General features: G+C 39.4%; 1 protein-coding gene across 3 annotated transcripts in view; it reads left to right on the top strand.

The window, feature by feature from the left end:
• ZFHX4 (zinc finger homeobox 4) overlaps positions 1 to 25670 on the top strand; it is a 177816-nt gene that overhangs the window by 28695 nt on the left and 123451 nt on the right. The window lies entirely within an intron of this gene.

Raw genomic sequence — 25670 nt, forward strand, 5'->3', positions numbered from 1 at the left:
TAGTCAAGAGGTACTGCACCTGGAAATTTTTATAGATTTACCTTATGCCCTGTTTAGTTTTCACTTTCTTTGAACAAAGAAGTGCATGGCTAAAACCCTAAGTCAAAAATAACATTGCCACATAATGCATGGCTAGAGAAATTTTATATCTATTTTATAATTATAGCAGCCTTTGTCAGCTAAATTTTAATTGCAGGCTTTTTTTAGCCACAGAGAATGATGAATAGTCCATGCCATGTATCAGAAAGAAGGTGACTTTCTGTCATGGATATCTGTTTGCGGACTATATCACAACCAAACTATTTTATACCAGTATTTACTGTAAACACATGCACACATTGCATTATTACCAAGAGTATTCAAAAGCAAACAGTGTTATCCTTTTGTCTACCCTTTTTTTTTCAAACCAGTAATGACTTTTCATAAACATGAAAGGGTGTGGTGTAGATACATATGTTAGTAGAATGGCAAATATATTTTTATCTTTACTGGAAAAAACTATGCAGATGTAATGAATGTGTGGGAGTGGTGAACACCATTTATTACACAGCTTGTCATGACTTTTTCCAAACCCTAATTACTGGGTAACTTATTTTCTGCAGTGTGTTTACTGGATTGGCTTGATTGTCTTGGTTCATGTACAAAATATAACACATTCATTTCCAAGATGAATAACTTTGTAACTTATTAGAAACTTCTTTTGTCTAGAGGATATTAAAATTCAGAAAATATTGCAAATCATTAGTCACTCTAACAAGCTCTAAATATGATTAGAAAATCCATTTTGCAAGTGTTATCTATTGATTTATACTAGAATTTTTTGATAACTAAACTATCAGGAGTCAGCTGCTGATTGTAATACCTATGCTGTTTTTCTAATCATATTGAAAATGTATACATGGACAAAGCATGGATAAAAACCTTAGCAGTTCTTTCATTTGGGCAAGAAGTAATGGAGTTTGGCCTACCTAATACAAATGTTAGCTTGAATTACGCAGGTCAAAATTTAGATTTGAGATTAATTATATGATAACTGCAATACTTAGAGATTTTGCTAGACAAAAATGAAGACAGTACATTTTTAGTAATAATACAGTTTTAGATCCACAACTTTCTTCCATAACTCTGACTGTTCTTACCTATTTAATCTAATTTCATTTAAAAATTAACTTATCCATAGTTACAGGGAAATTTTTTAGGGAGTTGCTAATTCCCATTTTCAAAAATAACAAAATTTCTGAGTCACTTTTGAAAATGGGTGTTAAATGCTTCAGCTGTTGTTTTTCAGCCCCCAGGTTCATCTGCAGATTTGCATGAAGTAAACAGGATTGAAAGCCCCAAATTATCTACCCTTTCAACATAACCCTTTCTTCCTTCTCCCTCTAAAACTGCCTTCTCCAAAAAAATTCTGGCTCAGTGAATTTGGTTTTAGAGCATATCTTTTAGGGTCTCAAGGACAAAAAAGGGAGTGATATTCAGATTCCAGTACCTCTTAATGAAAATGCTCTGCCATATGTCCACTCATTTTTCAACTGTTGTTTTGCTATAATTCAGTTGAACTTTAATGATGTAGTAGAGTACACTGAGATGGACTGTCTCTAAAGTAGACTAGGCCCAGACGCTTTAGGGTCAAACGCACTTCAGTGTAGAGGGGCTACAAAAGGGTCATAGGTGGTATGGCCTATGCATTTATTTGATGTATTTCTTTAAGGCCTAGACTGATGTGAGTAAGTAAGACTCTCAGCTTATATATATAATGAATTAGCAATAGTTCAAGTAGTTTTTTATATTTGGAATTAGCAATGGCAAAAATAAGTCTTGCAAGATCAAAACATTCTGACTTCTCATGGTTTAAAACAGAACATAGTGGTCTTGATCCTACAGCCCCTCCACATTCCCAAAGTGACTTTGGTGTGAGTTGAGGGTCAATAATCAGGCCTTTAGGTAGGATTTTTACAAGATTTTAAAAGTCTATAAAGTTACCTGCTGGCAGACTTGATAGTTTTGTCAAGTCTTGGTGAAGTAGTTGACACCAATTCAGTTGTAAACTTTTTTCTCTTGATACAGCAGATAAACTTTTAGAGTACCTAGGAAAAAACATTAATTTGTATGAATAATAGATACATGCCTTGGGAGTGATATAGAATATTCATGAATTGTGTTTATATTCAACCAGCTCCTCTAACTCTTTAAATTAAGATGCTGTGAATATGGTTTAGTAATAAAATTTAATACTAAAACCATATGAGAGCACAGAAAGAGACACTGTGACTTTGCTCCTTTGTTTTGTCAAGCACCTCAAAGATTTTTTTTCTTTTGTCATTTATATTTATTTAAATGTTATTGTTCATGAATTTTCTTTTTATAAATGTTGCCATAACAGCTTTATTTTCTTTCTGTGCTTAACTGTTGATGGGATAAAAGGATGTCTTTTTCTAAACATAGCTTTTAAAGCTACCATGAACATCAGAGTTTCTCTTCAAGAGCTGTATAATTTTAGGCAGTATCAAAATGTCACTTTTAAAATTAGATTCAAAACATGGCAAAGTTAAAACCTTTAGCTGTTTTCTAAGTTATAAAAAAACCCAAAACTCACGCATTCCAGTATTACAGTATTAAGTGGTGTTCGTAATGTGACTGCTAGGAACCAGAACAAAGAGAGTCTTACCCTGAGTGAACCCCACTTGGGCTAAATGAAGTTCTAAAAGACTTGCATTTGGAATGCTGAAGTTTGGTATTAGAAAATTAAACCACAGAAGAGTTGTGAATCCTTTGCAGTATCCAGCAAGAAGCATTCAATCACTCTACAAGCAAATAGAAAAAGACTCTATAGCAACAAAGTACATTTCCATTCTCCAGGAGGCAGAGTGAGTCTTCCGCAGACTTAGGAAGCAGAGACAGGACAGTGATCTTTGTTGCTATAAAATATAGATAATTTTAACTTCTCTAGGGAAGATATTTTGTAGCTTAGCAAAATACCTTGTGATGTGCTGTAACTGCATACATCTTACTCTGTATTCGTAAAGTAGTTTTCAAATAATTTTAATATGCAAGCAGTTAAGGTGGTCACGTTTTGTGTATACAAACTTGTAATTGATGAAAAAGTTAGTTAACTGAATACTTAACAAACATGGTCTAGTGCTAGCCAGATGATTTTGTAATCACAGAATAATAACAGAATTGGATGCCCCAATTTGTGTTATTTAGTTACTAGGTAACAGCTTTAATGGAAAATGAATTTTATGGGGTATTTACATCATACCATTTTACATAACCAGTTGTTTAAGGGAACTTGACAAGCAGTATTTGATAGATACTGCTTGTCAAGTATCTACCAAATACTCAATACCAAATATGCAATACTCAGCTGTGAAAACTACTGCGCTTTTCCTTTATTGACAAAATATTGACTCATAACACTATTAATGCTATGATTGTCAGTTCAATTTGAATTGATCACTTTGCTTCTTGTGTTCTGAAAAGGCAAAGATATTACCCAAAAGGAGAATGACCTAATTCTAGTTGAAGAAGGTTAAAGGTGAAAGGTTAGTTGAAAGCATCATCTGCCTAGCTGCTTAACTTTAAACTGATCAATTTAATGAAAATCTGTTTTACAGATGGTGTTTTAATGTCTTTGGCAGGATTTAGGCAGCTTTAACATTAAACGTATGCTAGTAAAAATTATTTCTTTATTTGACCAGAACAACACCTTTTCTTTTATGTTTTAAGGTAAAAGGCATGTGGGATGTGGTATTTTGGCAAGAGACCCAAAAGCAAAAAGTGTTGATGATCTTTCCATATGGGCTCAAAAACAGAGAATACCTTTATGTCTATTGCTAACGATGACTGAGGAAACAAACAAAGCTGTGTTCATTTTTCACCATAATGTTTTACTTTGAATCCATAAAAAGGAATTTAAGTCAGAACTGTGCTTGAAAAAAGCTTCTCTTCATTGCCTAAGGTGGAATGCACCAGCACTCAGAAAACTTTATACCAGGTAGAGCAAGCTAATTGTGCCTTTAAGCCCCGTCTATTGGCAGATTTGCATCATTTTCATTTCATTCTCATAATATTGAATAAAGGATAATATTTTAATCTTCTTATTTAACTATAGATGCCATAAACAATAGTGAAAGTAAGTTGTTTACAATGAGTAAAAATTACATGATGGAGATTCCCCTAATAAGCAAAGGGCCAGATTCTTAGGGCTGTTGGAAGTCAGTAAAGCTCCTTTCACCCCAATTGGCCTCCCATAATTTTACTTAAGATAATCAATACAAGTGGAAAATTTTGTTCCGTCTAACTGTAAAATATGCAAGTCCAAATAAATTTCTTAGGCTTTTAATACAGAACTGTCATACTTAGCTCTGTAATTTGCTAGAGCTCTATATCCCTTCTTGCAATGCATCTTTAAATATTACACATGCAGTCATGGTCTGTGTATAACAGTCTTAAAAGTGGTACCCTTTATTTTATATTGACCTTCCAACTTAGTTAAAAAAGAGTTTACAATGAGTCTTTGTTTTGTCCACAAATGATCATAAACAGATTTCTAAAGAGCACAATAAAATGAGATAATCACAAATGTATAACATCACATATTGAAAGGATAGAAGAACAAATGGGGCTTTTACTAAATTTTATAGGATGGATTTATAGTCTATTCTTGGGTCACTTAGGGCCGAGAATTTTCACGGTCAGCTGCTTGGTCTTGCTAGCTAGCATCCTCTGCAGGAAATGCATATACCATGCAGCACCTGCTCTTCAGCTGGGGTTGTACTTCTATGCTGTTTAAAAGTGAGGTGTCCACTTCTCATCTGGTTCAAAGTCAAAAGCTTAATTATACTAGCTTTCTTCTGCATCTGTCATCAGTGAAGCAGAATAGTCTGTCTGGATTCCATAATGCTGTTTGCATATTTGGATTTTAAATTGGCTAGGGATATTGAATGCATTTATCCCGTGCAAGGAGGCATAAGTGGGATTTAGTCCTTAGGTAACTTTTAGTGTAACGGTTCCCTAAGGAATATTGCTTGGGTTTTCTCATTATCCTTGTTATGGATGAAAGCATCATTGTTAGGAATTAAAAACTGGAGGTATGAAATTATGTGGGGGAAACATCAAAATGAACCAACAGCCCCAATCACTTTGTTTGCTTTTTTCTGTTGGTCATGAACTGATGATACCTTGCTCAATTTGGTATTAACACAGTCACGTTATTTTCATTTCAATAGTCCTGCACCAACTTTGTAATTTAAAATCAAATATCCCAGACATGTGCCATTCCAATTATAGAACAGTCATTGTCCCAGTATGATGGTAAAAGAGGTCAGGAGATTGTGCGGCACTTATTTGCATAAAAATCATTGTGAAAGAGGAAATTGGAATATGTCTGTACAACTGAGGAGCCAAAACATGTTTAGCTTAATCTTTTTTTAGCCAATTGTTTAGATGAAGAAAGCGCTTTTTAGAAATAAACAAAAGTTATTCTTTTATGTTGCTAAACATAAACCTTACGATTGAAAATATTTCACTTTTTATATTTATTTCACATATATGTTCATATGAGGGTTGAAGTTCTCTGTGAAATTTAATTCCCATTGCTAGTTTAAGTTATTGTAATTCAAATTATGCTATTGTGCTTATGTACAAAGATAAAACAAATGTTGAAATAATATTTTGTGTATTAGACTAATATATGTATGCATCTACTCTATGTACTTATGCATAATAGATAAGTACATTGATTAAAAACCACAAGTTGGTGGCTAGCTAAATAGCAATTTCAAATCACTCTCTTCTTTAAATTAAAAAAGTAATTGAGAAATTGTCATGAATATCAACCTGTTGTTTTCAGCTCCATATGTATTTTTATTTTTATAGTATGCATACATATATCACCTGATTTTTAGACATGCCCTAATAGCTTCTAAAAGACATGTCAATATTATGTTCAGCTTTTGGTACATCAGCAAAGCAGAAAATACATTTAAATGGGTGCCTAGAGTATCATACTATGTGTTTCCAGTAAAACAATGATGTGAAACCCAATTGAAACCTAATCCTGCATCAGGATATACAACCCTGCTATGTGAAAAGATCCTATACTAGGCTGTGCAGATACCACTTCCAGTATGAAAGAGGTTTCCCAGTGAAGCACTAGCTGTGCCCTCATGCAGAGCAAGACAAGTGAGTATGTTAAAGGATGGAAAAACTGGTGTTAAGGGGATGAGCTCAATCCTGTTTACTTCATATGCTAGACATACATAATGGCTAAATAGAAGCCATCCTGTGTTCTTGGAGCTATTTCACCACTACCTTAGGAGAAGTATGTAGTTATTTCTGACTTAGATCCAAAGTAGGGAGGTATGTAAATACATAAGAATTGTGGACTTAATCAACTGCTCACAACCAGCCTTGCACCACAGGCTTTTTGTTATCTTATGCAGTTTTGTTTTTGTTTGATATTATCTCCTATACAATGGAGTTGTTTTTCGTAACATTTAGTGAATGCTGTTTACCAAACCTTAGAGACCCCCTTTCCATATGTTTTAACAATTAACTCTGAAAAACTGGGGGTATCTAAACGTGCAGAGTAATTAGCTCTACAGTAAAGTGTTACTTTCTACACATGTGGTACTATTAGGTCAGAGTAAATTAATTAACTCCACCTTAGGATAGTAGTGCCTAACCCAAGTGATCTCCTATAGTGGGATTATTTAGTCAGCTGTGATGCATATGTTGACAGTGACCAGGGCTGGCTGGGACATGAGGGTGCTTCAGTGCAGAGGCTGCCTGCTGACCAGCCCCACAATGTAGCACCCTCATGCCCCAGCCTGCCCCTTTGCAGCAAGTTGAGCCATGGTAGAGCAGCTCCAGGCTGCAGGCTGATTTCTCCCCACCCCCAACAACACCCTCAGCTCCCCTGCTAGCTGGTGCTGTGCCACCCCAGCTCAACGTGCTGCAGTCCTGGGTGCATGTGTACATGCTGTGCCTGGGTACAGTAAACATGCCCCCCACCCCCACAGGAAAATCTGCAGGAGAAGAGCCATGGGGGAGAGTGAGGCTGGGGCTTGGGCTGTGCTCAGGATGGGCTGGGTCATGGGGCACACAGAGCCTGGCAGCTTCTCCAGGGGCATGGGTGGGTGGCTCCTGCTGCTGTGTGCACCATGGGGGAGGGGGACACGCCCTCCCCCTTGGCTCCCCTGTGCCACAACCCTGGATGAGCTCCTGGGCTCTGATTGCCCCAAGACCTGGCCCGGCCAGGCTGGGTCATGGGAAAATCAGAGCCCAGCAGCTTGTCCAGAGGTGCAGTGCAGTGCTGGGAAGCCAAGGAGGGAGGCATGTGCCCCCCCCAATCTTTGCACTGGGCAAGGGTGGGCTGCAGCTGTGAGTTGGGGTCTGCCTGCTCCCAGCCTCTGTGCCTTGCTGCCTCTGCTTTGAAAGTGGTGCAGCGCAATGCCATGTGCCTTGCTGCAGCAGCAGGACTCACATGGTGCTGTGCTGCTTTCAAAGCAACGGTAGCGAGGCGTGGAGCCAGGGAGCAGGTAGAGCCCAGCTCACAGCTGCAGCCCACCCTGGCCCCATGAAAAGACTGGGGGGGGGGCACGTGCCCTCCCCCTTGACTCCCTGTCACTGTGCCACACCTCTGGAGGAGCCGCTGGGCTCCAATTATCCTATGACTCGGCCCAGCCAAGGCCATTCCCTGTGAATGAGGCCCAGGCCACATTGGGTCATGGGACAATCCCCACAGTGCAGCAGGGAGTGGGGCAGGATCAGGTATGAATGATTTGTCCTTGCCCCTGCCCCACTGTGTCCTGTACTGAGGAGAGGTCTCGATCTAACCCTCCTTTCCCCCCTGCCAAGCCCAGGTAAAGAAAGAAAGTTACCTGCCTGCTGGGCTGGCTGCAATCCTGGTTGCACACAATATCCGAGTGTTTGTGCCTCTCCTCCCTGCTGCAGAAGTCTGCAGCCAGGTTGCCTTCTAGCCATACCTGCTACCCCCTGCATTTGGGAGTGCTGAGCCCTGTTAGCCCCCCCCCTTCCACCACCTATGATTCTGATGTACCCTATGCTTCTTAATACTGTATAAGTAGTTCTCAAACTTTTTAGATTCAAGGCACCCCTCTTTTGACTCAAGACACCCGTCCATAACATTTGTGAATTGGGCAGTGCTCCACTTCGGAAACTACATTATTTATACAGTGTCTGTCTCCTTGTAGAGGGGTCAGGCAGTGGGGGTGGGGGAGCATCTGGGTAGGGAGAGCCTGAGCCTGCTCTTATTTGTTTATCTCATCACATCTGGAACCAGAGCTTGCCCTTACCTGCTTAATTCCTCACACTTCTTTATACACCCTTCAGAGGATCTTCCGGCACCACAGAGTTCCCCAACACCCTAGTTGAGAATCACTGCACTATATCCTTAACTGCCTCTCATCTGGAGTTACGGAGAGTTGCTGATGGTTTGGGAATACATTTCCCGCAACCTGAAAAGCCCTCTTCTGTCCTGCCTATTTGTCTTCCCATCATATTTAAATTCTAGGATGGAGATTAATGGTGGAGCTGTCATTGTGGCTAGTTGAATTAATCCCTAAGATTTCTAGATTGCACAGGACTGTGCATGTCCCACTATGTTGACTGTGTGCTTGTATTTGTTTAGATAAATATTCTCATCATTTTTGTATGTTTACTTTCATCCACAGAAGCCAAATAGTTCTAACTGTGCTGCTCTAGGAATTTATAATGCTGAGTAACAAAGAGTCTAATGTTGCATAATGCTGAGCAATGCCACTTTTCCATGCACAAGGTGTTGGGCATCTTATAGGATAAGTCCATAGTGTGTGTGCCTAAATAAAATACACTTCTTGATAAAGAGCATATACCAGGTGCATAAACCTGACCTAAGGTTTTATGCTAATGTGTCGAAGCCATAGATATATAATTTTTCTGCTTTATGATGGAAAGTCTCTTAGGAGAGCACACTTCACACACTGAAATAGTGGAGAATGACCCAATCATGCAATGGTAGGTCTTCATGCTGATATATAAAGGAAGTGTAGATTCAGTAAGAACCCTGGGACCTTCCTATTGTGGATTGCCAAGAACAAGCATGTCATGGAAATGACCCACTTGGTCTCCAGAGGGATGGCACCAGCCCCGTTATTCTACAGAACACTGATACATAAAGTATCATCTAACATAGCCTCAGGGGAAGCTTCATGTGCTCGTGTCCCTGTGGGAGGTAAGGCATTAAGATAATCTTTAGCTTTTAGAGACAGAGGGCATTGAAGGAGACAAAAATGGAGCAGAGGTAGTTCTAGAATGATGAAGTGAGCAAATTCTCAAGCCTGGGGCATCCTGTGACAAAAGCAACAACAAACATCAACATACAGAGAAAAAAAACTGTTGGTTTTTTTATAAGGTGGGAAAGTGTGAGCAATTTTGTTCTCTCCATGTATAAAGTGTTCAGTAAACTATGTATTTCTAGCAGGAACCATAACCAATGACACACCTATAACGTATTGGCTTAGCTATTCTGATTTAAGAGGTGCCCTTTTCTCTTTGAAACCGTTGTACTTGAATATAGTGAAGTTTTGTTGTTAGCACAATTCAGGCTTGTGAGACTATGTAAACAGATAAGTGTTGTAGTGTGACTGTCCTGTGTACAGGTGCCCCCGGGGTTGTGGGAAAGTATTAAGAAGTCTCTTTCCCTACAGCAGCCTCTATTCTAGTTGCAATCCTTGTGGTCCCATCCGAGCCTTTCAAAGGGCAGAGGAGTACGTACCAACTATACTCTTCCTTGGTCCTACAGACAGGAACACACTGCCACATCCTCCCACCCCCTGCTGTGACTGAGTATGGGGATGTTTTGTCCCTGAAAAAATTAACCTTCGGGCACAGACAATTATAGTTCCAAAGTGATTGTTTCAGAAAGTGATAATCATGTTTGAAACACAGGCTTATAATTGAATCTACTCTGAAATATTAACGATAGCTGGAGATACCAAGCACCTGCAGTGATACTTTGTATTTAGACATCTCATTTTAGAGCTCTTTGAGATCAATGAAAATCTTTCCTAAGACTCCTTGTATTCTTTACCCACAGATTTCCAAGTGATTTTATACAGAAGGAACGTGTTTTTTGCCTTTTTCTGCGTGAGTTGAAAAGTTGCAAGCTTGCCCAGGTCTCATACTAAGTAGGGTGGGTATGATGGGGTATTCATGATATTTGAATTAAGGATTGCTGCTAGCACCAGATATACATTTCTTAATGGTAAATTGAGGAAAGGGTTTCTTTCAAGAGTTTCTGCTGTGTAGATATACATGTAACTTAAACATGCAGTGAATGCTAGTAAGTAGATAGGCAATATGTACAAGGTTGTTAATGAAAAAGCGCTCTGTGAACCAGCAGTATGTAGTTTGTTGCTGCTCCTGTTAACATAAAGAAACTAGGTCCAGGAAAGGTCTTAGTATTCTGGCTCTTCAGGCTTGCTAGAGATGGAAGAACAAGAAAGGGGTTGCTCTGCTTCTGCAGTGAGGCAGCTTTGAGTGTCTAGCTGTTACTATTTTAGAAGTACCCTCTGGCATTTGCAGTTATGTGCTTTATGCATGCACAACTAATGAATGACTGGAAATGAGGAAAATTGAAGCTGTGACTGAAAAAAAGCAAAATGCCAAAATGCAATGGTTTGTGAAAGCACTATGTCTCCATTTGTCCTGCACATCTATGTTTCCAACACAGGAGGGAATTGCAACATTTTTGGAATATATCTGCATTGGGTCATTCAGATGCGTGACTCCACCTACCACACACACAAAAAAAAAACACAACAAAAAAACCCCACATTTTAAAATAATTTCAAGAAGTTTGTGACCTATAATCACTGCACAGACACAAAAGCACCACTGGTAGAGCTATAGGTCTGTAAGGTCAGATTTAGTAAGGTGCCATGGTAGGCACCAACAACATAACACAGAAGGCAATTTGCATCACCTACATATAGGGACTGCCAGTGTACTAGTTATGTGCCCCAGCCCAGGCCAGCCCAGATCAATTCTGATGCTGGCTTTAGTTTGCCCTGTCCACACTGTTTACCTTTCTCATCTACACTTGGCCTACTGTGGACTGCCCTTGTTCTGGATCCTCCTGTGGAGGGAGCTCTACACCTGGTATATCAGCCATTTTTGTTAGTTTGCTATTAATTTAGGTTAAGACTGTCCAGTTGACAGCGCCCAAGGGGTTAACCTGTTTGGGCACTGTTCCCTTCACTGCCCTCCTCTTGCTGCCACCAGAATCTTAAGGCTTCTTCTTTTTCCTCCTACTTCTGCATACTGCCACTGCCCCTGAGGGAAGCAGGGTGGCTTGTGGGGCTGAGAGAGTCCATGGCCAAGGGCACTGGGGGAACTGGGCACCTGGCACAGTGCCTCGGGGAGGGGGTGGAGGGTGGCACCATGCAGTGTGGTGCATGAGCACTGGCATGGTGCAGCAGGGGAGGGAGGATGCCTGTGTGCAGGGAGCCATTCGGTGTGGCATGTACCCAGCATGCCAGCCTCACAGCCTGTGGCCTCTAGGACTGTCCTGACAAGTCATAGTGGGGTGTGGGCAATGGTGAATTGGGCCATTGTTGATGTTTTGCCTTGCAGTTGTTCCCTACAGCTCAGCAAACTTTACAAGTAACTGTGTTGTTTGAATCTGGATCATATGCAGAACTCAAGGGATTAAGCAATTTAGAAAATATTTCTATATTGTGTAATGATTTTCTCTAAACAGATGAGATGAGTATTTGGGGGGAAATTATCTTCTATTTGGGGAAGTGAGTGAGTTGGGTTTTTTAGTCAGTTCTACAAGGGTTTGACTGACTAGGGAAGGAAAGATGGGTGTGAAAGTCAGTTGTGGTCTCATGGATGGGATGGACAAGAATACAGAAAATTTTGGGTTATCTGTCCCCCTGGAGTTCATTGAATCCTCTTTTGATGTTCTGTGGGACATTAGACAATCCCTCTTCTGTCTCAGCTGATCTTCTTTAAAAATGGCCTAATAATCCCAACCTATATTTGTAAATCACTTTGCAGTCAACCGGAGACCAGAGCTGTGTTTGTTCTTAAGTTGTATTAGTCTTCCCATGGTGGGAAAGAGAGTTTGTAAACATGTGTGGTAGTTTTGTACTAGGAAAAAAATTAAATCACCCTGTGCCATGTTCATATCCTTATTCTGGTTCCATGTTCTTAAGTCTTGCAGAGTTCAAGCTTTCTCTGTACTCCATAAGCCTGCTGCCTGTCTTTGCAAGAAGTACTAAATCAAGCTTCTCTTTGTACCTGTTGTTTACCATAATAGCATTAAGAGAGCACAGTAGGTGGGCTATGAAAGTAAATTGTGGCCTCTTGGGAAGCAAGGAGGCGATCTCTCTACATTGTATAAGTTGAAACTGAAGAATTTCCTCCCTATCCATTTTCCAGTTTGCATGAACCTAGTGAAAGTAGAGTTAAAGTGTACAATTACAGTTCTCTTAGTAGGTAGAGAAGGAGATAGAAGTAGGTATATGAGAAGAACCCTAGTGAGCTGGACATTGTCCAAGGGGAGAATCCACAGAAGGTAGAGGTCTTATTTTAGCCTGGAACAAAGCAGGGCTTTTGCTGAATAGACTTCTCACACTTGAAGGAAAAAGGAATAATACAGGCATAGACTGGTAAAAGCGCACATTTAAAAACATTGCATTCCCCCCCATACAATATTATATACTTGTGTATATATAATGTTACAAGTAGTAGTGGTACCTGCTTTAATAAATGTTGGATACAATTTCCATTATAATTTTCCCCTTTTCAGTTGCTCATCATTTTCTCAAGCATATTTTTGGGGAGCCAAAATTGTCAATATTTGGTCTGAGTCCAAAGGAGACTTTATTTTATTTTTATTTTTTTTACCTTTGGTGTTGTTTGTGATCATGGGAAAACTCCTTTCCCTACCCGTTCTAACAAAAATATTGTGCTTCGATAGCAAAAAAGAGCTGAAGTTAGAAAATTCAAACTTAACATGATTTGTGGATCTCAATGAGACCTAAATAACAAATTTAGCCTTGGAGCAAATTGGTTTAAGGTTAGGATCATTTTAAGCTGGTAGTTGTCTAAATATGCAGTATAACTTCACTCTGTTTGCTTGAAATGCACTTGAAAGCCCTGTTTATTAAGGATGTCCCAATTATGGCTTCTGTATTCCATTGGCAAAGTCATAGGAGCTTATGAATGACACAGATTTAATATGCAGCAATTTGTAAGGTCAGTTAAGTTTGTTACTTTCAGGGAAGGAGTCCCTATAAATTTGAAAGAATGCTACTTATAGCCAGGATCAAAAGATCAATAAGATAAGTACATCAAATATCAGTACTATCTGGACCAGGGTTGTCAAATGCACCTGAGACCTCAGGCCAGATCTGGAATGGCTTCTCGCAGGCTGGATCCAGCCCACGCCACAGTGGCAGTCACCATTGCCACCTCAGCAGTGGAAGGTCCAGTGGTGGGACTAGCAGTGATGGTGGCATGGAGTCTAGCAGTGGCAGCAGTGGCAGAGAGGGGTCTGGGTGTGAAGCAACAGTCCGGGGATGATGGTCAAGCTAACTGCCAATGGCCAAAGCCAGCAGGGCCACAGTGCCCTGAATTCCACACTTCCAGTGCCCAGCAGGCCAGATAGAGAGGCTCTGTAGGTTGGTTCCAGTTCACAAGCTGTATGTATGATGCCTCTGATCCAGACTGAAGATTGGCCAAAACAAATCACTATGTAAAAGAAGCCCCACAGTGGACAAATATGAAATAAAGGAAGTTTTTTTTCTCTTTACAATCAGTTAGCAGCTGCTTACCTGAAGCATAATATAGTATAGATGTGCCTTTTTATACATCTGGATATTTTTATATCTAGACAAATGTCTAATCTGTTTGTGAATCTTGCAGACCTTTATTTAGCTCAAACCTTTAGTACCAGTGACAAGGAGATCCATAGGTTATTACTTGTGTAGAAATATTTACTTTAACCAGTTTTAAAACTGTAGGCTTTCTATGTCATTTGTTTCAGTATTCCTGCATCATGAAAAAAGGAAAAGCATGTGCTCCTATTCAAACTATCTGCACTATTCATTATTTTGATATATTTCTTCTAAACTAAGCAGTCTTTATCTTTCCCGAGTTCCTTTATGTGGAAGTTTTCCAAGTATATGCTCATTTTCAGTCTTTAATCTATGAACTATTTCTATCTCTGCTAAATTAGGGGTGGCAAATGTATGGTATACAGGCTGGATTCAGCCCACTGAGCCCCTCTATTTGGCCCACTGGGCTATAGGAGGGCACCAAAAGTTGGACCCTTTGGCCCATTGGACATGGCCATTGGCTTGCTGCCCCCATACCCCATGTTTCTGCCATCCCCCTGAACCCTGCAGTGCCCTCTCTGCTGTTAGACCCTGCACTGTTGTTGCTCCACTCCCACTGGACTATGTACTCCTGCTACTTCCCCCCCTGCCAGACCCTGCACTGCCTCTACACCCACCCCCACTGGACCCTGTGTTTCTGTTGCTCTCACTCCCAGGGAACCTTGTATCACCCCTGCTCCTGCCTCTCTCTACTCTGCCTCCATCAGACCCTTTGCTTCCTCACTCCCCCTGCCTCTCCCTTGCCCCTACTGGACTCTGTACCCTTGTTGCCTCTACCAACCCTGTGTGGCTGCCACGACTGCAGGACTGTATGATACTACTGCTGTGGTGGCCACTGACAGGCCTTATGCCCTAGGTTGAATTCAGCTGGGTGAGTTTACCACCTCTGTGATAAATCCTTCTTGAGATAGAGAGATCAGAACTGAACACGCTGTGCTAAGTGGGGGTGAATCATTGGTGTATATAAGTATTATTAGTATTTATTTTCCTATTCCTTATGCATCTAAAAACTTAATCTGTTCTTTATCTACCACCACTGAAAGTTGACCTGCAATTTTTTGTTTTGCCTTCTGCTTTATTTATCTTTGGTCCACAAAGATTCCCAGGCCTTCTTGAATATGGGAGTGATTACAGGTCATTTAGAACTTAGTAAATGTATGTTTACTACAGATTGTCCTTCCAAATATGCATTACTTTGCATCCCTTATCTGGTACTTTAATTAAATATTCTACAACCTGATCCTGTAGCTCTTAACCAGTTTCTGGCCCATGACAGTTTTCCTGCGATAGCATGGGATTAGACTTTTTGACTGTTCTTTCCAGTCCTGTGTTCCTATATTCTTATTCAGGCTGTTCTTTCAGTCAGTGTCTAATCCATAATGGTACTGCATTTCTCTTCTTATAAAGTCCTAGTAACCTTTTGTGAGGGACTTCACCAAAGATATTTTGAAAGTGCAAATAAATTGTCAGCCAGTTCTCTCTCATCTACTGTGTTTTTGATAGGCTCACAAAATTCTATGAGATTAGAAAGGCATGATTTTCTTCCTCATAAGAAATGATGGCTTGGCCATCATGCTTATTTAAGTGTTTTGTAATTCTTTCATTTTTTTTTAAATCCAATGTGCCTAATATTAAAGTAGAGCTTGTGTGTGTCTAATTTCTAGGAATTATCCTCCCTTTATCCTCCCACCTTCCAGATTCATTTTCAATGATAAGTACAATATTTGTTATCTTCTAGTTCTGGTACAGTAGCCAATTTTAATGAGGTTGTATATTTTTATTTCAGCTTAGCCACTTCACTCTTAAGTTCCTTCAGAACTCTTGGGTGTTGTATACTATCCAGTCCCAGTGACTTGTTGCTCTTAAATAAGTCAGTCTGTTCCCTGGTGGTCACTCAGTCTCATCAAATCTTTAACAGGTTTCCTGCTTGTGCTATACTGAAAGAATTTCTTGTTACTTGTTCTTTATATCTTTGGCTATTTACCTTTCATATTCCCAGTTAGTCCTCCTTAATTTTACTTGCTTTTTTGTTTTCTGAAGAATACCTTTTTAGTCTGAGTAACTTTTTATCTCTTGCTACTATATTATGCCATTATTCTTTTTTTCTTATTTTGTTTTTTAGGGATTTTTTTGTTTTGTTTTTTTTAGATGTATGCATACCTTCTGCAACTGCTATGTTTTTTCTGCCTAAGCAGGCAAAGCTTCAGACATGCCAAATAGTTTCAGATGCTTTTGCTTTAAAAACAAGACAGCTATATGTATATAACAGCAATAATGTGAAAGGTTGCAAAATCCAGCAAAAAAAAGATTGATCTCTATTATAAAGTGCACATATATCTGTATATGTATAGATATGCATGTGTGTGTACATATATAGCATTCTTGTATATACATACACACATATGTGTGTATGTGTATTTGTATATATGTATGTCTATTTGTACGTGTGTGTACATACACGTGTGTATATGTACATACACACATGTACAAATTCACATACATATATAAACACATATATGTGTGTATATGTATATACAAGTGACCTATATACACACAAACACACATGCATACACAGCATTGTTATATAATAAAGGGCTTACTCCATCTGTCTCTGTAATGTTCTTGGAGCACCCTGATTGGTTAGTGAAATGAAACAACCAATCAGAGTGCAGAGCACTGCCATGATGGTGGGGACGGAGAGGATGGAGCGGGGTTACACCTCACTCTGTCCCTACCATCATGGCAGCACTTTAGTGCCTCCAAAGAGCAGGGCTCGGTTGGAGCCCCCACCCCCCGCACTGCTGGGAGGCAGCAACAGCACGGGGTGATTGGTGGCAGCACTCCATCCCCGCTCCTGTCATTCTTGACAGGCAAGTGGCTAGTGTGTGTGTGTGTGTGTGTATATATGTGCGTGTGCGTATATGTGTGTGTATGTATATAATATGTATATATGAAACTGTATATATAAAATTACTAGTAATCAGTTTTAAGTTTGAAAGCCGAAGCAGAAGAAAGTCAAGAAATTAGAAAGATTAAGACCTCAGTCTTGCACTTGGATCTACAGTACAGAGCTGTCAATGTGGATTGGTTTGTACTGGTAGTACCTTACCTTCAAATTGTTCCCAGCTTTTAAACACAGCAACTGTGATCATCTGTCTCCCTGAACATTTAGGTCCAGTTTTGCCATAAGTAGTGTTTTCTGTGGTTGAATCCGTACTTTTTACATCATCAAATGAACTATTACTGCAAATTTTAGTGGAGCAGTAATTAAGTTGCATGGTGTTAGGGACACATGAATAAGTTGATATTCACCTGCAAATGCTGCCACTAGAAATTCATTTGCTACTATAAAAAAAGTGAATGCAGTTTCTGTATGCACAAATTACTCCTGCATAAAAGACAATAAGGCTGAGGCTTGGTTGAATTTTTTTAACCCTGGAGTCAAAGGGAAAGCAGCATATGGATGTTTTTAGATACATTTATTTACTAAGGTCTTAGTTGTATCTACAAGCAGTAACATGCTGATCATCTTCACAAAATTAGCTATAAATCTAAATTCCTTTTGTTTTCTCTTTATTAGAAAATCAAGGTGCATCACTTTTTAGTGCACCAATAAAGTTAAATTTATTAATAGTTCTGCTGTGAATGTTCAGTAGTTTGTGATTGCTTACATTTTGTATAGGACTGAAACTGTCCTTAAAGAAGTTTTCATTCACTGGAGTGAACTGGAAACAAAAAACATACACACAGAAATGTATTTGATCACTCCTTCAATTGTATTCACTTTGGTTACAAAGCAGTTTTCCAGCTCTTGCTGTTCCTTTTGTGTTGCTGAGGGAGCCAAAGGAAATGGAGACTTGCTGGTAATTCCTCTACAGAGGATGCCCTACTATCAGGGCATGCCCAGGTGGCATAGAACTGACTTGCACTCTATCCTTACGGCAGCTGGCAGTGTAGGAAGTGGGTCAAAAGGAAAGAAAGTGGCTTGGAGCAGACCCAAATGTGTTTTCTTGTGAAGTGATATCCCTCCATGGTGGACATGAACTATCATTTCACAGACAAATCTTGGTTAGAGCCCCTTTTCTGGTAGTTGTGTGTTAATGGAAATTTAATGGCTCCAGCACCCTGTGTAATGGGTGCAGAAAGGTTGTCGCTGTTACTTCAAATTGTATGGTTCACTGTAGCCCCATATTCTGATCCCTTGCTCAGGGTACGATTAATCTCTCATATTTCCCATGGTGGGTGCCCAGTTGTTCTGTACCACTGTAGTGGTTTTTACACAAGATGAACTACTGCAGTGTTTCCCAAACTTGTTGTTGCCAGAAAGATGGTTCTTTGCTTTTTCTAGCTACCAAATTTTATTAAAAGAAGATTGAATACGTCTCTAACTTACTTGCCTATGATGAGTATTGCTTAGAGTTGTTACAGGGATGATGTGAAATTGCCAGTGCAAAGATCTTTGTCCAGGAGATGCACTCTAGTATGATCTGTGCCACACTGAAAACATGTAAGCCACCATACAGGACACAGTGTTTCTAGGATTGTGTTTCTTAGTGTCTACAGGATTTGGTTTAAGCTTTTTAAAACTCATTTGTTTCTTATTAAAACAGCAGATAAGTTCTTTTTTTCATATGACAAAAATGGTTCTGTATCTATCTTTGTGCGCTTCGGTGTTTTTGATTTGGGATCTCTTGGATGAAAGAGATGTTACCAGGGATCATTATATGGAAGTGGATGCAAATAAGTTCAGTGAGATAGAAAAAAACAGGGCCCAGACCCATCTGAAGTGTAACTACATTAATGGCCACAGTCAGTATTCACTGAGGCGGTGTACAGGTGTTCAGCTGGCCCCTCTCCCCTGTTGTCCATCAGATCTGAGTCACTGGACTGATCTGCAGATGGAGGGAAACAGCCCAGCAAATTCCCCCATCTGTTCCTAGACTGGGAGAGCTGGTGTCCTGGAGTTCAGTGGATGAAGCAATGCAGCAAACCCCTCACGCTGGGGACCACAGGTTTAGGAATAGATAGGGGGCTTTATCCCAGTTGCCTCAGTCCCCTCCAGAACTGTATTGGTCCAGGAGGGGATTGGAGTAGCAAGACAATGCCTCAGCCCGTTCCCCCACAACTGAGCAGTCCCCAGTCTGGGGAAGTGAGGGTAGCATTTCTGGGACCAGACAGGGAGGGGTAAGATACAAACATTCACTCTTGCAAGTATTTCTCACAAGAAGATTTTCAAGGTTGACAGCTGGAAGATTTTCCTCCTGGAGGGGCATGTTTTCCCTGGGAGAAATTGAATGAATGATTCAGCACATAGGCTGCTTGCAGAGGTTAAAAAACCCCCTCCAAAACTGCACTTTACTGGAAGAAGCAGTGGGTTACTTTGACTCAGTTCCACAGCATCTGTATACATCAGGAGCTTCAGCAGGGCTTTTTGACACTTTTATTTAAAGCTAATTCAATCAGCTATTAGATAAAAGCACAAAAAAGCCCCAGTAAAGCACCTAATCTATACAGATGTCGAGTGAGCCGGGTCCAACTAACAAAATTCCTTTTCTGGGCATGCACTGGGCTTGAAACTTTTTTTTTTTTTTAATGTCTGCAGGCAGCCATAATGTCTACCAGGAAAGCAGTGATTCTCCCAGTGGAAACCTATACTTGTATATCAGTATCAATGTTGTTACACCAGGGAAAGATTTTTGGTGCAGGAGTTTTTCAAAATGATAGTGTTTCTCAGCTGTGTCAGTTGGCTGGGACAGGGGACTCTTATGGTTTGACTATTGTGGTTCTCACTATTGTGAGAAACTCCAGTTCAAAAAAATCTTTTATTTGCATAATTTCTTTCTCAAATTAACAGACACTATTTCTATTTTTCTCCTTACGTTTGCTTTCTGGGTTTCCATTTGTTTCTGGTGATCTAGGGAAAAGAACAATAACAGGTGGGTTGCACTGTATACACAGATTGCTTCAGAAAGGGTAAGAAAAGTTTGTTTAGCTCCTTTTTTATTATACAAGTACATATTTTTCTAATAGTTGGTGTACTCTATATAGTTCATTGGGGTGTAAAATAGATCACAATGTAGTGGTAACCATGTAATAAAATGTACAACTGTATGGTGAAATACATTTGCCATGCACCTTTGACAACTTCATCAAAATTGTGTGCACTCATCTGTCTCCTCTTCAATCATTCCACATTTATTCTACTTATTTTTCTTAAAGGATTTCCTCTCCTCTTCCCCAAAAGCATGTTAATGGAAACACTTCTTTTGCTTCAAGCATGGAATTTTATTTTAAAATCCCAGCTCTTTCTTGGCTTTGTACAATTATTTCTGGACCTTGCCTACAGCTCTCCTTGAAATTTTGTGTACTACACACTGCCAACTTTTACCACCTCACCAAATTCTTCATCTTCCTGTCCAACTTATATTGCCTCATACATATTTTTAAACTCGCCTCTTTGTCTGGAAAAGTGTCCCTTTTACTCCCCTCTCTTCCCCCTTCCTCCCTCTCACCAGCTTCTCTCAAAGTCTCAATCTACTTTCTCCTTTCCTTCTTTTTCTTTCTGTCAACACTGTTTTTTCTTTCTTTCTCTCTCTCTCTTTCTCATGTGATATTTGTATTTATAGTTTATTCACTGATATACCACATGCACCTTTCCCCCAGATAATCAGCCCTTCAAAATTGGGGTGCATGCCTTAAGCAGGGAAGCTGATTTCTGTACTACAGTTGAAGCATAGGACTGTAATAGGTAAAGGCTCTGCTTTTCTCATTGGGTGCAGATGAGGATGGGTGGAATACAGTTATTGGCACCACGGTTATCTGCTACCAAATTAGCACTAATTTTTGGTAATGGCAGCCAAAACTGCTGCCAAATTCATAGTGGCTATTAGAGAATAAAAAATGGCAGCTTTTGCCTGAGCGGTACCAGATTTGGCCATGTGATCATGATTTTCTGTGATCAGAATTCACATGACTGGGAAAATCCTTTTCTTCATTCTACCTGTCCTAAACAAGGTGAAGATCTTATTTGGGGGTGTTGGGTATTGCCAGAAAGTATGGTAAATGTATATATACATTTATAGTTGTAGCATGTTGAATGAAGATCTTAGTATCATGAGTTAGAGATGGCCACATTGGCCACTTACAGATGTGAAAAAAACCCAGCACTTTACTGGAAGAGGAAACGCATCAGTTTGACCCAGCCCCCCAGTGTCTGAATAGATTGGGTGCTTCAGTGGGGCTTTTTAACACTTTTATCTAATAGCTAGTTCAATCAGTTATTAGATAAAAGTGCCAAAAAGCCCTGAAAAGCTCCGTTGAAGTGCACAGTCTATACAAACGGTGGGCAAGCCAAGTCAAACTGACGCAATGCCTCTTCTGGACATGCACTGTGCTTGGTGCTGAGCTGAAAGTAAAGCACTGTTTTGTTTCCTTTTTTCCATGTCTGTAAGCAGCCATTATTTGTAAAAATAAGGCCAGAAGAAAGCATCCTATATTCTAAATCTGCTGCAAATTTCACAGGGAAAATATTTGGGAAAAATTTTGTAGGTAGTTCTTAAAATTGTATTGATAGTATTTTTTTCATATGACTGCATGTACAAAGCCAAGCACCATTAATACCAAGGGGAAAAAAGTTATGACTAATACATTTTAGAAACCTCTAACATTTTTCCTATAATAGCTTTTCCATACATAATAGCTTTGCAGTTTTAAAGTCTGACATTGCAGGGTCTATCAAGGCTAAAAGCAAGTGCTGTGTATCCTGTTGGAAAGCTGGAAGCCTCTCATTTCCAATGCTATAAAGTTCCCATTTCAAGCTCTGCAGGATCACAAGACTAACCCATCACTGGTAGAGTGCCCATCCTGGGTAATGAGCCAGTGTAATTTGAAAGGAAAATTCTTCATCTGAGGGGAAAGAAGAAAAACGTCTCTAGCAGTATGTTTTAACAAAAACAAAAAAATAACTATTTTAAGCTGTTCAGATGTGGAGTATTGATAGCAAATGCTCTTGAAGATAATTTTTAGGGTCTGATACAGTGAAGCCAATGGAAAGGCTCAGTTATTTCAATAAACTATAGTTCAGGTTCCTAACAGACAGTGTATGAGATGGTCAGAATTCTTAAGACAAATCTAATTTGTCACATCAATAACGTCTCAACATGTGCAACATCTGCTCCCCAATGTTTGATTTTGGGTCTTTTGTTGTGTCTTTAAGCACTCTCAACCAAGGAAGTAAGGTAACCCTCCTGATTTAGAGCGGTGTTAGGTGCTGAAATATAGCTTACACAGCCTTGGAGAGCTGCCTAACAACATCCTTTTCCTGACTGCCTTTGGTCTGCTGATATATATCCTTCCTGCTCCAGCCCCTCCTTTCATCATGGCTTCTTACACAGTCCTCAAAAGACTGCCTATGTATTTTTCAGCTTCTGGGTTAGGAGGATTTCTCTTTCAGCCATACTGCAGCTTTTAGGACTCTGTATAATGTCAATTTAAAAATGTCAATTTTGACCTTTTTTTACTTGGTGTAAAGGGATGAGGGGAGGGATGTGATTCTTATTCCTGATTTGTTCCTCAAAAAGTTTACCAAATACTTTCAAAAAAGGGATGAAATTCTGATCCCTGTGAAGTCAAAGGCAAAACTCCAATTAGCTTCAGTAAGGTCAGATTTTCACCAGAGATATTTAATATGTTAACTACAATATATAGCATATTGTACATACACTTCTGCATGAGCATGCATCCAAGTGCACATACACATGTGTATGTTTAGATTAGTCATATTTAGCAAGTGTATGTGTTTAACAAAAGGGTTTTGCAGATGTCTAGAGAAACAACAGAACTAAAAGCTCTTGGTAATGATAAAATACTGTAGAAATGAATGAGGGATATGATTCATAAAGTGACAATATTAAAAGTGTTTGATTCCATAAGTGAACTATCTTTCCTTACTGCAAAAGGGTGACCTTTTTGATTCTATCAGCTTTCACCTGAAAATGTTCTACATTATAAAACTTTTTATAAAACAGAGTAAAAATGTAAAGCATAAGGACAGATAAGCTAAAGACACAAAGGTTTTGGGCTAACCACTTTTATCAGTTGTCATAGATATAGAAAGAAGTCTTACTTGGAACCTAGTCAGAGATAGATGAACATTTTAACACTCTCAGACATTATATCAGGCTAGCATGCTCTCTGATTGACATGCAGGGCATACTGTATAATTGCTAGCTTGCTTCTCCTAGTGCCTTGAAGATTACATTTTTTAATGTCCCAATATTAATAACCAGATGTGATCTTCTTCCTGCCCATGGGTCAAGCTAGCTATCCAGGTCAGCCTGTTTGTCCGTGTGCATAGACTGTGAAGTCTATTCAGAATGACAGGTATGGAAAGGCGGGTAGGGTGTTAACCTCAGGACCACCAAAAGGGACTTCTTCCTGCTGGGAACAAAGACCAGCAGGAGCTTCTGCCTTTTCCAGTACTCCTGGGATTTTAACCAACTAAACAAAAGATGATGCACAGCTGAAGACATGCTCTTCACAACTGATACATAATTTAACATGTTCTGTTCCAAACAAGTGGATGCATATGTGTGATTTCATTTGAGCTTTGTCCAATTATTTGTATTTAATTAATATTTTCATTTTTGGTGCTAGTTTCAACATTCGTTTTGTACTGAAATGATGTTCAGTTTCTAGAATTTGACTGTGTGATTTCTTTTAATATATTCCCAATGAGTTAAAGAAATAGCATTAAAATATTGGCAGTGAAAGTGAGGTGTATCATGTCTCCCAGTTGACATTTATTCTTAAAAATATTTTCTTGTGGGTAGTATGTTATGTTTTAGTTAAGTGTTTATAATAAAACCATTTGCCTCTCTCTCTCTTTTTGCTAGGTAAAAAAAAAAATTCAAAAGAAGAAGCTATTTGTTTCCTAATTGATTTTCTACGTTAGTTGTTCATTGAATAGATAAGTAGTGCCTGTGATATTTGATTACAGAGCAAGGCACCCATTTAACCTTCCGTTCTTTCCTGGCCAGGATTTCAAATACAATACAACGTACCTCCCTTAGGCTCAGTAGGATTAGACTGCTAGCAGTAATCCCTGATGCTATGAAATAGACCTGATAGAACTTCAACTCACTTGTTTAGGATTATGCTCATGAATTTCAGCTCATCTAGTTGCATTAACCCTTTGGGAACTCATGTGGGCTACATTAAGTAAAAAAGATAAATATATAAACCAAAGCCTTCTAAATAGTTTTAAAGAATTCTCTCTTACTGATGAAAATGTAAAGTTTCATATGGAAATGCATTTTGTAGTATAAGCCGTCTGAGTTTCTTTCTTTCACTAGTGGCGCTCAGGAATCTTCTGCATCAAAATAGTAGCTTTAAACAGTTGGTTTTGATGTGTGCATTGCCTTCTTTAAATTAATTTTTAATGAGTTTTAATGCTCAAGATACAATTGAAAACTCCAAAAACTGGAGTCTTCTGTTCATAGAAGAGGTACAACATCAATGTAAAATGCCCCATTGTTATGCCTCAAACATTTTGAGCTGACTGTTTCTAGTGGGAAGAGGGGAAGTAATTCTGCCTGGGGCATGAGTTCCTGTTCTTTCCGCTGAGAGAATATTTTCACCTCTAATAGGTGATTTTTTTTAATGAGTTAGGGCATGTTCATCAAAAAGTAGAATGAGAGCACCAACCCATTTGTGATGGGCCACCAAACAGCCATCAGATAGGTGGTAAGGGCTTTCAATTATTATTGACATGAATTACTCTTTAACTGCGGACCTCTGTTTAAATGCTCATTTTAAGATGTAGTTGACCAAAGAAGTGAAGGGAACAAAACCCTGTACAGACTGGGAGATAGACCAGATCTTTTCCTTCTCTAATTTCTAAGAGTCTATAATACAGTAATGGAAACTTTCATTTTCAGTTGCTAGTCTCTCTACCTGGTCTCTGCTGTGTAAATTCTTTAAAAATGCATATCCACAACTAACAGTATTAATAATAAATGATTGATTTAGTATATTTTGAATCAATTGCTGTTAAAAAAAATGTGGGCAGTTTGATTAAAACATTTCAGTTCTTTGAATATTCTCTTATTTCCCTGACAGAAACCATGTGGCCAGATTAGAACTGTCTCTGAATTTGTGCATTAAAGCAGCAGTCAATGAACTACTTCTCCAATACACCAACATGACAAGTGTACTGAAGGTACACTTAAGTGCTGGCAAGGTACTTAAGGTCAAGGCTGGGGAACTGGTCAGTGCTACCAGCTGTGCTCAAGGGCACAGGGGCCAGGAGGACATTGTTTTGTCCTCAGAGGCCAGCAACTGCCAGGTCTGTTCTTATAGATCTGTTGGCTACCTTCAGTATTGTTGACAATAACATGGTAGTCATGCATGGCTGAAAATCTTACGGCAGTAAATGAAGTTATTACTTCAGTGGATCCATTATTTTTTTTTGTTGGGGGAGGAGGCAGGCATGGGACACAGAGTATGGAGCCAAATTAGGGTGATCCCTTCAGAGGTTACTTATGGTATTACAGAATTCTAGTGGGTCAGACTTCCTGATCACCATATCCTTGACATCATTAGAGAACTGTCAGTGTTTTAGGTGCAGGTGTCTAACAATTCTATTGCATCAGAATTTTTGGATGTGGATGATTGCCTCAATACTTTGCTAGGATTGGGGCTTAGATATGCTGGTTATGTCTAAATTCAGATAAAATTAAGGTTATGTTGGTAGGATAG

This window comes from Crocodylus porosus, unplaced genomic scaffold, assembly GCF_001723895.1.
Source record: "Crocodylus porosus isolate Cpor-Errol unplaced genomic scaffold, CroPor_comp1, whole genome shotgun sequence".
Lineage (NCBI taxonomy): Eukaryota > Metazoa > Chordata > Crocodylia > Crocodylidae > Crocodylus > Crocodylus porosus.